Here is a 13833-nt window from a genome sequence, read left to right as displayed (position 1 = left end):
CATTTCCAACTTGCTCTCCTACCAGAGAGGAGTTTTTCTTTAAACATACCCACTAGCGGTTTATGGTCAGTGAAGAAGTTTATTTCGTAACCATATACCAAATCTCAAAACATTTGTAATGCAAAAACCACTGCAAGTGCCTCTAAGTCTGTAGCGCAATAATTTTTCTCTGCACCTTTTATTTGTCTGCTGGCAAAACAATTGGTTGATTCTGTCCTCTTTTATCTTCCTGCATCAGTACAGCCCCTAATCCTTTAACTGATGCATCTGTATATATAATTAATGATTTTGTGAAATCCGGATATGCCAAACAAGGTGCATTTGTTAGTTTAATTTTTTGTTTGGTAAATGCTTGTTTTTGATCTTCTACCCATTGGAATATAGCATCGTTTTTGAGTAGTTGGAATAGAGGAAATGCTATATGAGAGAATTGTGGTACGAATGACCTATAGTACCCAGCTAGACCTAAAAGTTGTCTAACTTCGTCATTCGTAGTGGGTTCAGGAAAATCTCTCACTGCCCGTATTTTGCCATCAATGATGTGAATACCATTAGAACTTAATTTGTGGCCTAAGAAATTTATTTCCTTGCAGCAAAATTTGCATTTAGAAAGCTTAATTTTTAAACCAGCATCACCAAGCTTTTGTAAGAGTAAGTCTAATTTCTGGTGATGTTCTGTGATATCTTTTGTTGCGATTATAATGTCGTCAAGATAAACAAATATTCCTTGTCCTAAAATTCCGGACAATATGTAATTCATAAGACGCTGGAATGTGACCGGGGCTGTCCTCAGTCCCATGGGCATCCTTCTATCCTGAAAGTGACTTCTATTTGTGGAAAAGGCAGTGTATTTACGTGACTCCTGTTCAACAGGAATTTGATAATAACCGCTTAGCAGATCGATCGTGGAAAATACATTATTTTCTGGTCCAATATTCTGTAGGATGTCGCTTAGCAATGGCATGGGAAATTGGTCTGGGATCGTGTGATTGTTTAGTTTATAGTAATCTACTACCGCACGCATTTCTCCATTTCGTTTGGGCACGAAGAATAATGGGGCATTCCATGGGGAGACTGATCGCTCAATAATTCCGAGTTTTAACATTTTATTGACATACTGGTTTGCGAGTGTATGCTGAGATTGTGGGATCCAGTAGGCCGGTACAAAAATTGGTGGTGTGTCTGGATGCACATTAATCTTGTGATTAATCAGGTTAGTACACCCTAATTGTTCTCCGGGTAATGCTACGGTGTCCCTGTGTGTTTCCAACAGGGTTAACAAATCATTTTCTTCATCAAATTCACCTGAGTGAATTAAATTCTCTTTTATGCTTTCTCTATCCGTAGATTTTATCTCACTTGTCACTCCATCTACCACTCTTTCCATTACAGGGGCGGGATATTTTTCAATATTAACTATACAAGTCCCCTTTTTCAACTGTACTTCCCCATTCATGTGATTAATTATGAATATCTGAGTTTACCCTTCGTCGTTCATCTGACATAATGCGTTTTCTACTGACAATCCCTTTACTTTACATAATTCTTCTAAGACAAGAACATTACTATTCCGTAACTTGCTCTTTATGGTAACTTTCATATAGGAGTCATTGGTGAGATGGTGGGGAAAAACTGAAAAATCAGTACTGTTACCTGGGTTTCTAATCCTGGAGGCTGAGAGGGGTGATGTGAGTGGATCTATACACTCATCTGTTTGTGTATGTTTAAGCTTTTAATATTACCAATTCTTTTCTTTTACTAATTGGTGAGGGCTCTGATGATTTTTCCTCTATGAATTCATTGTCAAAGTCAATTCCATTCATTTGTGGGAGTAAAGTTAATTTCTCTGTTCTCATGCATCTTAAGCCCAGTAACATATGAGCTTTAATTGCTAAGTTTTCAACGATATAGAAAAATTCAGAGATTGGTCTTGTAGTCTCTGTGAAACTGATGTGTAACCGTATCATACCTTTTACTGTTATTTGTTTTCCATCTACTGTATATAAGTCTAAATCAGATTCTTCCAGAAAAGTTACTTTCTTATTATTTCCAAATGTTCTATTTATTTCTTCTTGTGTTATTAAGTTCACTGGAGAGCCTGTGTCTAAAAGTAAGGAAACGTTTTGATCCTCACATACAGCTGGTATCAAGATACACTCATTTCCCAACATGCCTCTTATGTGAATATTAGACTTGCTTTCTTTACGTTTGTTCGTTTTTTGTCATGACTTGGTCTTCCCCCAATTTGAACATAGACACTAATTTTTCTACTGTTTTGCAATCACTGGTCCAGTGCCCTTGGTATCTATGATGTCTACAGAAAGGACCAAATCCTTGTGTCTTTTGTCTATTCGCTTTTGTTTTGATAAAGCATTAATTCCTAGTGTGTCCTGGTATTGCACAATAATGACATAGAATGGACCTATCTCTTGACTGTGATCTACGAGGTGACTTCCCATATTTAGTGGTGTCTGTGGCGCGAGATCTGCTCGGGCTGTGCGGAAACTTATGAAACTCCCTGTAGCCTGGTGTTTGTGATCGTACCCTTGACACGTTTAGTTGTTTGCTCTGCCTGCTTTCGGTTCGCTATCGATTTTGTTCTCTGTTTGGGGTCGTTGTAGCTGTTTTCACAGCTGATACTGTCTCAGGTACTCTCATTCTACTACAATGTGATTGTGTTTCGATCATCCCTGCTTTGCTACACTGCATCTCTACCTCGTTCATTAAGTCTAGTAAGCACATGCCTGGGGTGTATGCAATCGTCTTGGCGATCTTAAGGGTCCTATCAGGTAATTTACAGAAGGCAGCTACATAACCAGTGATGTCCACAACGAGGTCTGGGGACATCTTTCCATATTCTGTTATCCAGTTTGAGTTTTCTAAGGTAGCTAATAATGTTCTTTTGATCGTGGAGACATCAGCAGTTATTTCACTGAGCACATGATTTGTAGTGTGCTCCCTTACAAGATCTACAATCTTATGTAATTCTGGGATTATACCTGGCAAGAAGTTCATACCTCCAGAAAATTTCTTCAAAAATTCAGTTTTAAATTCATCATATGTCTTAGCCTTGAGAAGCTTATCTGACTTTAGCTAATCTCCTGCCGGACATCTTTCCCCACTAATCCAAGAGGAAAAAATAGCATTTTTCTCTTGTCCATCTTTAATATGCCTCTTGATGAAGATTTGTTCACACTGATTGACCAATGAAATGATGTCAGTACGATCTTTTTCTGTGCCAGAGAATTTCGGGGCAGTTTTATCCTCATGATAAACGAATATGTGAGCTTGATCTGTGGTGTTCATTTTCACTGGTTGGTCTAATAATTTAACTTGGACTTGTTTATCGTTGTGTGAGGGATTGGTGGAATAGATTTTGCCTGAACGATGAACCCTGTTAAGTATATTTTCATAGTTATGCAAGTCAGAGACGACGTCCCCACTCGCTTATCAGAGGGGGTTTGCCACTCATCTAGAACTGACGTATTTGTTTCTTTATCTTTTTTGTGGTGAATTTTGTACGATGTGTGTGTTGCCCTGGTGCTCTCCTAATTGTGTATCCGCAGTGGGTGCTAACTGTGTATCATCTGGTATTAACACGGGTGGGGGCGAAAATATTCCTGTCCTATCACTTAGCCTAAAAAGAATTCATGTTGCTAAGGTATGGTGTTATGAAATACGTCTTTTGTTTATGTCTTAACTAAAGAGATGAGTAAATAAGTTGTAATAAATGATAGATAGTGAGTGTATAAGTGTATATATAAAAATAAGTAAAGGAGTTGAATATACCTAATTTTAGCACTGAGAAGAAATGAGTAAGTATAATTACACCCATTTGATACAGATCGGAGAGGTGTGTCAAAGCAACTGTCAATCTCGGAAGATTAATGCAGAGTTGAATGAAGATCTCCTCTCGATAATTCTAGGGCTGTGTTGATGGACGATATTACTCAGGAAATTCCATGGCCTGGTGAATGTAGTGGTTAACAGTTGTAGTCACAGGCGAACCTCATCATAGAACGTCGAATTCCCACTCAATACTGTGGAAATGAATGGGTATGAGTAGGAGCTATGTGAATAATGAGTAATGAGTAGTGGGTGACAAGTGCCTGGTGTCAGTCACACGTTGATTGGTGTGGCGTTGTCTCAGCAAACATGCATGGTGACGTCGTCTCAGCAGATACACGAGGTGATGTCAGCTTCCCACACTGGTAGCTGTGGTGAGTAACTGAGTAGCGATGAGTAACCTGAGTGAGGAAAGGTGAGTAAGATGCGTTATAAATGTGGCTTTGGTGTTTTGCCGTGTGTCTTGACCTCTACGTCAGCGATGGAGGTAGGGGGGAGAGAGTGTTGGGGTTTTTGTGCTTGTTGCTCTGGTTTTTCTTTTCCTTTACTTGCTTTGATTTTTATTCTTCTTGCTGCTGCTTGAAGTGGCGTGAAGATTATAGAGTTGTTTTGTAGACTTGTTATTTGTAGTTAATCGTAGAGCTTGTTGATCCTCACTCGTCCTCACTCGTAACTCGTCGTTGCTACTGTATGCTCGTAGACTCGTAGACTCAGACTTGTAGACTCGTTCTTCTTATTGTATACTCGCTTGCTTGATTGTAGAATTGTAGTAATATAGAAGCAGCTGTAGAACTAGAGCTGACAGTTTCGCCTACTTTTGTAGAAATGATGTTTCGTAGATGTAGAGTCAATCGATACTGCCACCATTTAATGTTAGAGCTTCGTAACCAACATTTATATATATGTAACTCTTAATTCTTGTACTAGGTACATCTTGAGATTTGGTTAAAGTTATTTTGGTAATTGAAGGGCAGGAGGAATTAAAGATGACTACAGGGAGTTGATCTTGATTTATTATCTTTAGAGAAAGTCTAAGTTGAGCAGTGTATGTATTATACAAAGACTTAATATACTATGTAAGTCTAGTTGGATCCCTCTTCTTATTCGCTTTCTCCACTACCTGACGGTTCTATGGCCAGTCTCCTTCTGAGCTGAAATTCCTACATTCTCGTGTAACAGGGGTCGTGTCACGTGTGCTCTACTGTCGTGGAAGCTTCTAGAATACTGTATGTCTGTGTGTATGTACTGCTTCTGATGCATGATCAACATTCCTTCACTTAAAGAGTTGCAAGCTAATTTCCCGTTCCCACATTTTGTCTGGTGCTCTGTCTATCTATCTGTCTATCTATCCATCATGCTTTCTGTTATGATTTGTATTTATAATATGGAGTCCTGATATATCCATCAACCAGGAGAAGTCACGTGACACTGGCTGGCATCATGACATATTACTTTCTCAGCATTAGTTTGTTCCTTATTGACGCTTGTCTGTTTTTATTCAGTACTTTCTATCCAACCTTTTTTTTTTCTCATGCTCCGAGTGGGAGGAGTGTTTTCTAATGCCTGTGCACTTGGAGATGGGGGTACTGCTCGGCAGTACCCTTAATGGTAGTCTCTTTGCTGCGTCCATCGACGGTGTAATCAATGTACTTCCAGATGGTATTTGTGGCTCACTATATGTAGATGACCTTTCAGTGTCCATCACTGCATCTAGAATGTCTCTGACAGAAAGTTGCAGCCGGTGCTTGATAGAATTTCTCTGTGGGCCGGGTCTTGCGGTTTACGTTTTTCATTTGCAAAGAGAGCTGCTATGTATTTTCATTGTCTTTCGGGGGGGTGGGGGATTCACTCAGAGCCTGACTTGTATCTGTATGGTCAGAAAATATTCTGCGTGGAAGAGATTCGATTTCTGGATCTTCTGTCTGATGAACGACAAGCATAGGTTCCTCATATTCATTATGTTAAAGCGTCATGCATTAAATACCTTGAGTCTTCTGAGGGTTTTGGATCATACCTCTTGGGGTGCTGACTCTTTGACCCTCCTTCTTTTGCATAGTTCCCTTATTCTTTCTAAACTTGGAAATGGGTGTAAGATCTGCTCCTCTGCTTCAAATGATGATCTCCAGATGTTAAAATTAGGGGATCATACTAGTGTATGTCTGGCAACTCGGGCATTCAGGTCATCCCTGATTTCGAGTTTGTTGGTGGATGCTGATGCCCTCTCTTTGGATTTACATCACCAGTCATTGATGATGAGACGTTGGTATCGTCTTCACCGCCTTCTGGACTCCGTGCTGTGTGCCATGATCTCCCAGGATTCCCAAACTTCTGTTTATGATACTTGTCCTAGTTTCCTGAAGCCCTTTGATTACAGGGTCCAGTCTGTTATGTTAGCATCTGTTCCATGGCTGGCAGTTTGTCCACGACGGATCCCGAGGGTAGGTTTGTGGCTACTCCCTCGTGTGGCATTTTGTAGGTCCGTCATTGATAGAAGGAACTCATTTCCCTCTCAGGTGTCCCTCTCTCACTTTTTAAAACATGCCTTTACACATTATTGCTCCGTCCCTATCTATACTGACAGATCTAAGACTGATACTGGAACTTTGGTGTCGTCTTCCCTTGCTTTAGTCAGGGCAGTAGCCGCCCTGGTATTTCTTCAGTATATACAGCGGATCTGACTGCGATTTTATATGCTCTCCAAATAATTTTTACTCTCCTTTGGTCTGATTTAGTGACTTTTAGTGACTGCTACAGTGCGCTGTCTGCACTGGAGTCCTTTAATTCATCCCATCCACTAGTGTTATAAATTTTAGAATGGCTTTTTTTCCCTTGCCCGACGTGGCCATCTTGTGGACTTCTGTTGGTTCCGACTTGTGTGAGGGTGATGAGGAATAAGTGGACTTATCTGCTGGTGTTCGTGCTCCTACATCTGTGGGATACCATCCTCCTGTAGATTGACTGGCTGCACTTGATTTGTACCCTTTTACTGCTAAATAGATTCGGCATTGTTGGCAAGACTGCTGGGATGCGGTGGGGCCTAACAATATGCATGTAATTCGTGGAGAAGTGAGTTTCTTCACCTACCAACGCTTGTCTCTCTGGTGAGAGAATTGGACATACCCCGTTCTTTCATGGATTTTTAATAAAGGGCTCTCCCACTACATTCTGTGACGATTGGTTGGGCCCATTGACTGTTCGGCACTTGCTGGTGGAGTGCCCCAGTCTTAGAGATTTACACCTTTAAGTCACAGGCGGGTGATGGGTCGTACAGTTTTTCACTTGTGCTTGGGGAGGTGGCCTGCCGTATGGGAGAGGGAATCCTCAGCTGTACGGTGGCAGCTGGACTACCTCATAAGATTTAGTACTTTAGTACTTATTTTCGGTGCTTTCGCGATTTTAGTGTCAGTTTATGTTTTTTTGTTTATATTTTTACTTGGCTTTTAGATCATTGCCTGCTCTTACTCTCTTTGGCATTTTTTACCTTTGTGTCCGGCGCCATATGACCTTGGCAATGTCGCCGCCAGTTTTTTATTGTATTTAATCAGTCAATGTTGAATCCAACAACATAATCAGTGACAGACACAGACAGTATGGTTTTCACCACGAAAGATCCACTGTCGGTATATTCAACCTCTCTACTCATATCCTCTATCAGTCAGTTGTCCAACATGAAGTAGCCCATGATATTTTTAAAGCTTTTGACAGTGGCACAGTTCCCTGCTATCCAAACTCCCTTGCCACAGCCTTTTATCTATTGTTATACTGATTTTCTCATACCTCAGCAACTGAAAGATGAAAGGAAAGGTACATGATGTATATTCCAAAATCCACTCAGTTACAAATCAGTCCTAGCTCTAACCTTGTTTCTTATTCATATTAATGATTCCTTGTGTGTCACCCATAATCCTGTTCACTAAGTTTGATAACCCTGACTCCCAACGCAGCACAACAATCTCCTTATACCAAGACTTCTCCAAGATCACGGAATGGGTACAAAATACAGTAATTCATCTAATGCTAGAAAGACCAAATATATCCAGTTTACTAACAGACAAGTATTTCCTGATTCCTATACCGGTATTGCTTTCAGGGCAGCCAGTATTTCTATCCCTAAAAATATTATTGGTGTTTCGCTAAACAGTGGGCTACCCTCAGATGGACCTCTCACGTTAGATCACCTGCAAAAACCGCCCCGCTGAAACTTGGATTATCATATGGAATCTCTCACTGACGAGCAGTTAGCTATAGTTTTCAAGAATCATGTGTGCTCTCAGCTTACTATTGTTCACCCTTCTGGAGTGGATGCAGAGAGGTTGCACTAACACAGCTAGACAAAATTCAGAACAACTATAACAACGGTTAATAAACCAGCAATTACAAATGAACTACCCTCCTTCCCCCACAAGTAAGACAGTGTTGCCTTCCTTGCATTATTTTACAGTTACTTTGTGCCACCACTCCACGTCTTTCTCTTTGTTACACGGGCATCTGGCAGCGCTCGTGACTCGTTCCTGTCACTGTGCCATATTGCAGAACTTTTGCCTATCAGACTTCATTTATTCAAGAAATGCTTCTCTTTGCAACTCACTTCCCAAGATTACTTTTCCGCCAAACTGTAACCTACAACACTTTAAGTCCATCTGTAACAGATATTTTTTTTTTATGAACAGAGTACACCTATAATCTAGTGTATGGATTTTTTTCCTTCCTCCATTCATCTTCTGTAAAAAAAATAAATAAATAAATAAATATAAAAAAGTTGTTGTGGTTATCGGGCTGCAGAATAGGTGTGAGTATGAAGGTTAATCTGGTAGTAGTATTAGTAGTATTAATCTATATACAATTCTACTAAAATTCCCATTCTGTTTATCTCTTTGTCTGGTTTTACCCCCCAAATTTACCAAAACGGTGCATTACGGTTCAACAATTTTTGAATCAATGTACCTAAAATCCTCAACACGGTGGAAAGATGGTAGCCAATTACCAATGAATATTTATACTTCTATAAAAAACATTATCAGATACTGCGAGTTGGATGGGTAGACGGATTGATGTGATGGGTGGGTAGGGTTGATGGTACTGTGGGTGGTAGGAATAGGACCATGGAAATTATAACCCTGGGGAAATGGACCCAAGGATAATATGGGAAACCGGGGTTCTTCTCCTACAAGGAGTGGCCATCCAGAGTCCCAGGTGGAGTACGATTATAGGGTTTTACCCATGCATCGCCGGGTACCCAATCTAGTACCACCTAACGATTGACAATGGATTCAGGTTGTGTTTCTTCGGCTTATATTAGTAAAATGATCTCCAGCAATACGACTTCGTCCATTATCTGTGACTGGAGTGCCATTATGAGCCTACTGTCTAGTAGAGGGTTAGGCTATTGTTAGTTAATGCTCCACACTTCTTGATGTCTAATCTTTAAAAAAATATGACGTTTTACTTTCAGCAATTAGATCTACACTGCGCTGGGAGTAGAGGGAACAAGTAATGTGCATCATCATCCTAAAGAAATAAATCAAATCTCAGTCTGCCAGGTTTGATTGCCACTAAGTTTATTTTCAAAACAGACAATTCACATAAAATGGTAATATTCTTAAAGGACTTTTTTATGTTTGTAATCTATCAAAACATTAGTGTACCCAGATATCCTCCATATGCACTGTTCAATGTCCTTTATGCAATGCAAAAGAAACCCTGAACTCAAAAGGTTTTCCTATTATATTAAACTCCTTTGTTTATATTTTCTAATAACTGATCAGAAGCTATTTAACCTCACTCTTTGAACAAAGGATGAAACATGCATCTGGTAATATTTCGATACATACTTTTATGTCAGATTTATGTTGCAGCAAATAAGTTTATCCCCACAGTGGCGTATCCAGGATTTTTGCCAGGGGGGGCAAACACTTGGAATATTTCCCCCAAAATATCTGTTACCCCAAATTTTCCTAGATTTGATGCTTTCTGTCATCAGAAATAAATTTACATCATTACTGTCGCATTTGTTGCGGTGTCTTAAAGAAAAACTATCTTTTCCCCGCATATTCACAGCTTTCTTGTAGTAACTTTAAGTAAATACCTAATAATCCTTTCAGAGAAGAGTATGTAAAAACACCCAGTACAAAATCTTACCAGAGGTCTCCTTTCTCATTAGAGATCAAAAGGAAACATCAGTAATAATTTAGAAGGCACTGGAATTTCCACAGCAAAGACATCTCCTTGACGCTAGTATCATTGGTCATCATGGTCAGTCTCGTAGATGGTATTATTATCGATATATGCATGCTAACTTCCGTCCATTCTTCCTCAATTTTTTTTTTTTTGTACCACAAAATTCTTGTGCACTTTTAGTACTGAAAAAAGGACTGTCACACTAGACTCTTAGAGCATCATTTACTTGCTGTCAGTATCTCTCTGCATACTTAAGGAAGTACAGTTATTTTGCGTAATAACCTACGAGATTATGATGAAATATACAACGCATCGGTATAGCACCTACCATACGAGAGACAATGGCGTCCTTACCATCTGTTTACATTCGGAAATAAACCTTGTATTTTGATCGGTTGCTGGAAGAAAAATGGCGGAATGGATAGGCCCATGAAAACTCGAGATCTGGCGTGAGTGTCCCGAACACACACTTTCCCACATTCGTGATAATATCGCTATGTTTCTGTTTTCCTTTGCGGTTCTCTCTCTCTCTCTCTCTCTCTCTCTCTCTCTCTCTCTCTCTCTCTGAGAGCGCCGTAGCTCAGTGGTAGGGTATCGGGCTCGTAATCATGAGGTTGCGAATTCGCGCCCTGCCCAGTAGCTGCTGTGCTGGGAGGGGTAGCGCCCTCCTGTGACCCTAGCAGGGCTATATGATCTAATGAGGTCTAGCTCGGGAATTAATCTCTCTCTCTCTCTCTCTCTCTCTCTCTCTCTCTCTCTCTCTCTCTACTTAGCACATATGTGTAAATTAGAATTCGCTGCCGCACCCACCCCCAGTCTGGTATTCTGTTTTGTGCTACTGCTGCGGTGGTAGCCAATAGAAATTCTGTTTTCCACTACTTATTCTTTTAGCTTGATTCTCATTGCCTCAAATATCAGGGGTGATGCATACGTAAGACTGACCTAAGTAAATACATCTGGTGGGATTAACCTCTCTTATTCCTTGACTCCTCTCTTAATCCTTGACTCAGTGACCACTCGACCTTCCCCACTCAGCAGTAAATGAATTTCACATCACCTGTACTGTATTGTGTAGAAAGGATTTTTCCATTAAGGAAAAAAAAAAGAAAAACGGCGTAAAGCTATTCATCCTGAAAATTCTCACCTAGAAAAGTGGGAGGGACAAAAGATATTATGTCCCCCAAGCTCCAAAAAGTGAGGGGGACATGTCCCCCTGTCCCCCATTCAAACGAGGCCCCTGACACACACATTTATATCTGCTTACCTTCTAAAATGTAGTCTGAGGTGATGAAAATGGCTTCATGCAGGCTTCAAAAATTCTGCTTGTTTCAGCTGTTTGTAACATTAATTGTGCAGTGTTTGCAACTGGCTACAGGGTGAGAGGATATGGCTGCAGGGTCAGAGGATGTGGTTGAGGGGACAGCAAGGCCATTTTTACACCTCATCAGGAGTCAAGTGCAAAACATCATTAGAGCTCTAATAATAACCACATACTCTAAGGTGATAAGGGAAATTGTTAAGTTATAGCTGGTCGTTTTTTCTCAAGGGTTTTATAATTTTTAGTCTAGTTTCAATCTCAAAGGAAATTATTGTTCCCACATAAATATTATTGGAAATAGATAATGTTTAATATACAAGTGGTAAAATTAGGAAAACTGTATTGTCATACAAGAACTATGCCAAAAATCCCTTTCAGCATTTCCCCAAAATTTTCCCATGGGGGGCAAACTGCCCCCCTGCCCCCCCAGTGGCTACGTGTATGTATTCCCACATATAACGCCTACTAGGGTACATCAACCAGCAGTAGAGTCAGGGAAGGAAGGCAAGTGAAAGATGATTTAGTGCTCTCTTAGTTTATGCCGTAATGCATTAGGCTAGATTCAGTTAATAACCAGTTCAACATTATGACAAAAGGCATGGATATTGAGTGAATGGGAGTATGGTTCATATAAACGAGAAGAGAAAATTTGGTTAGAATCACATTCTGTGTAGGTCAACGTCATTCGACCTTGGAGTGGGAAAAGTCTGGATGATGTTAATGATGATGATAATATTAATAGTAGATTGTGGGAGGGTTGAAGACAGTACAAATGTTCATTTAATTAAGGTAGCAATTATCGGTTAATATCAACACTCTTTTTATGCCAGCTTCAGTGTGTTAAATACATTTCTAACTCTCATAACAGTAAAATGTAAGTGGAAGTCACAGAAGGCCATCACTAAACTCAATGGCCCATTTCTGAATGGTAAGGATTTCAGTACAAATTATTCAAGTCTCAGTTTGATACCCACTCAACGCCACCAAAGGGAAGGAGACCAAATGGTTAAGTATTAGTTAGATACAGTGCAGTCAGGAGACGTGATCAAAGAAGCCAAGCATTGAAGGGAAGGGATGCAAGACAAAGGTGAGAAAGTGTGGGTGATTAGATAAGGGGTCATTCTCAAAGTGTACATAGCCATTGTCACTCTCGGGCTTTTTTTTTTTTTTGCCTAACCATAGCCTAACGCCTTAATCCCGTAAAGGGTTGCCAAAAAAATCGCCTTCATGTAACCCCATCCTTTGCATTTGGTTGTCCTCCTTCCCATTCACACATCCTTCTCTCTCTTACGAGTATATCCCTCAACTCTATCCCTCCATCTCATCCACAGTCTCCTCCGCCAATATATTTATACATATATATATATTTACGTGTCTGACTCTGGGCAAAGGCTTCAGAGCCTATTTCTCGGGGGCAGTGACCTATCCCAAGACCCAGTAGTCCTCCTACACCTCCACATGTCACCACTTCGGCGCAAACACCCACCATCCATATTGAATACATGCTAGGGCTGTCTCATACAGGACTGGTGTATTGGTATTAGCAGGGGTATTTTTACGACATGTCGGCGGGTCACCTGGTAGATCAGGAAAGTCGGCTTTTAGGAAATTCAAATCCTTAACCCGCAGCGTCCTGGGGACGTACTTCCACGTCCTCACGTTTTGTCACAGCTAATCCCGGGGACGTACTTCAACGTCCTGCAATTGCAAGGTTCATAATTTCCACAATTTTCAATTTTCGCGAGTCATTTTTGGTACGTATACACGTGACACCTTCCTCAACAAGATGCCAGGCAGAGACAATGCCTTACCCAGCATGACCTCCTCCCCCCCCCTGCATGCCATTGTCTCAGCAATTCACCTGTTATCAGTGACCTGGCCAGTATAGCCATGTCATGCCACGGTACGAAATTCAGGGCCAGAGTGATTCCCCAATCAATGACAATGTGGAGGACAAACTTTACATAGCATTAGAGGAAGAAACAGTTAGAAATGATGATCAGGTAATGTGGCAAAAAAAGGTCAGGTATTAGTGAGTGAAACAATGCTTATAATGCCTATATTACTGCTTGAAAACCAATATACTCTTGTACTACATATAAATTCGTAACAGTAAATAAATAAATACCGTTTATGAGTGGTGTGAAATAGTTATCCTCCCATAGAACTCGTTTTCTTTGGTGCCAGCCTGATAGAAAACCCAGTAAGGTAAGGAGGCTCTCCTACCTGTAATGAGCATTTTAAACCTCAGGTGAGCAATTTCTCTATGAATTTTCGATGTTTCTCACCAAAAGTGAAAGTTTTAGCAAAAAAAAAAAAAAGGGTCGAAAAATGGTCGGGATTGGGGGGTACCAGTGGTCAAAAAGTGGTCGGGACGGGGCAGGTTAAACTGTTCCCTGCCCCAGTCAGGATTCGATCCTGGGTCCATTAGGACCGCAGGCCGCCTCTCTACTGAGTCAGCCACCGCCTTCCCCATATATATATATATATAT

Source organism: Coenobita brevimanus, chromosome 46, assembly GCF_032717465.1.
Source record: "Coenobita brevimanus isolate Jiangsu-jjx chromosome 46, ASM3271746v2, whole genome shotgun sequence".
Lineage (NCBI taxonomy): Eukaryota > Metazoa > Arthropoda > Malacostraca > Decapoda > Coenobitidae > Coenobita > Coenobita brevimanus.
The sequence above is the reverse complement of the archived record's forward strand: the minus strand, read 5'-3'. Positions refer to the sequence as shown.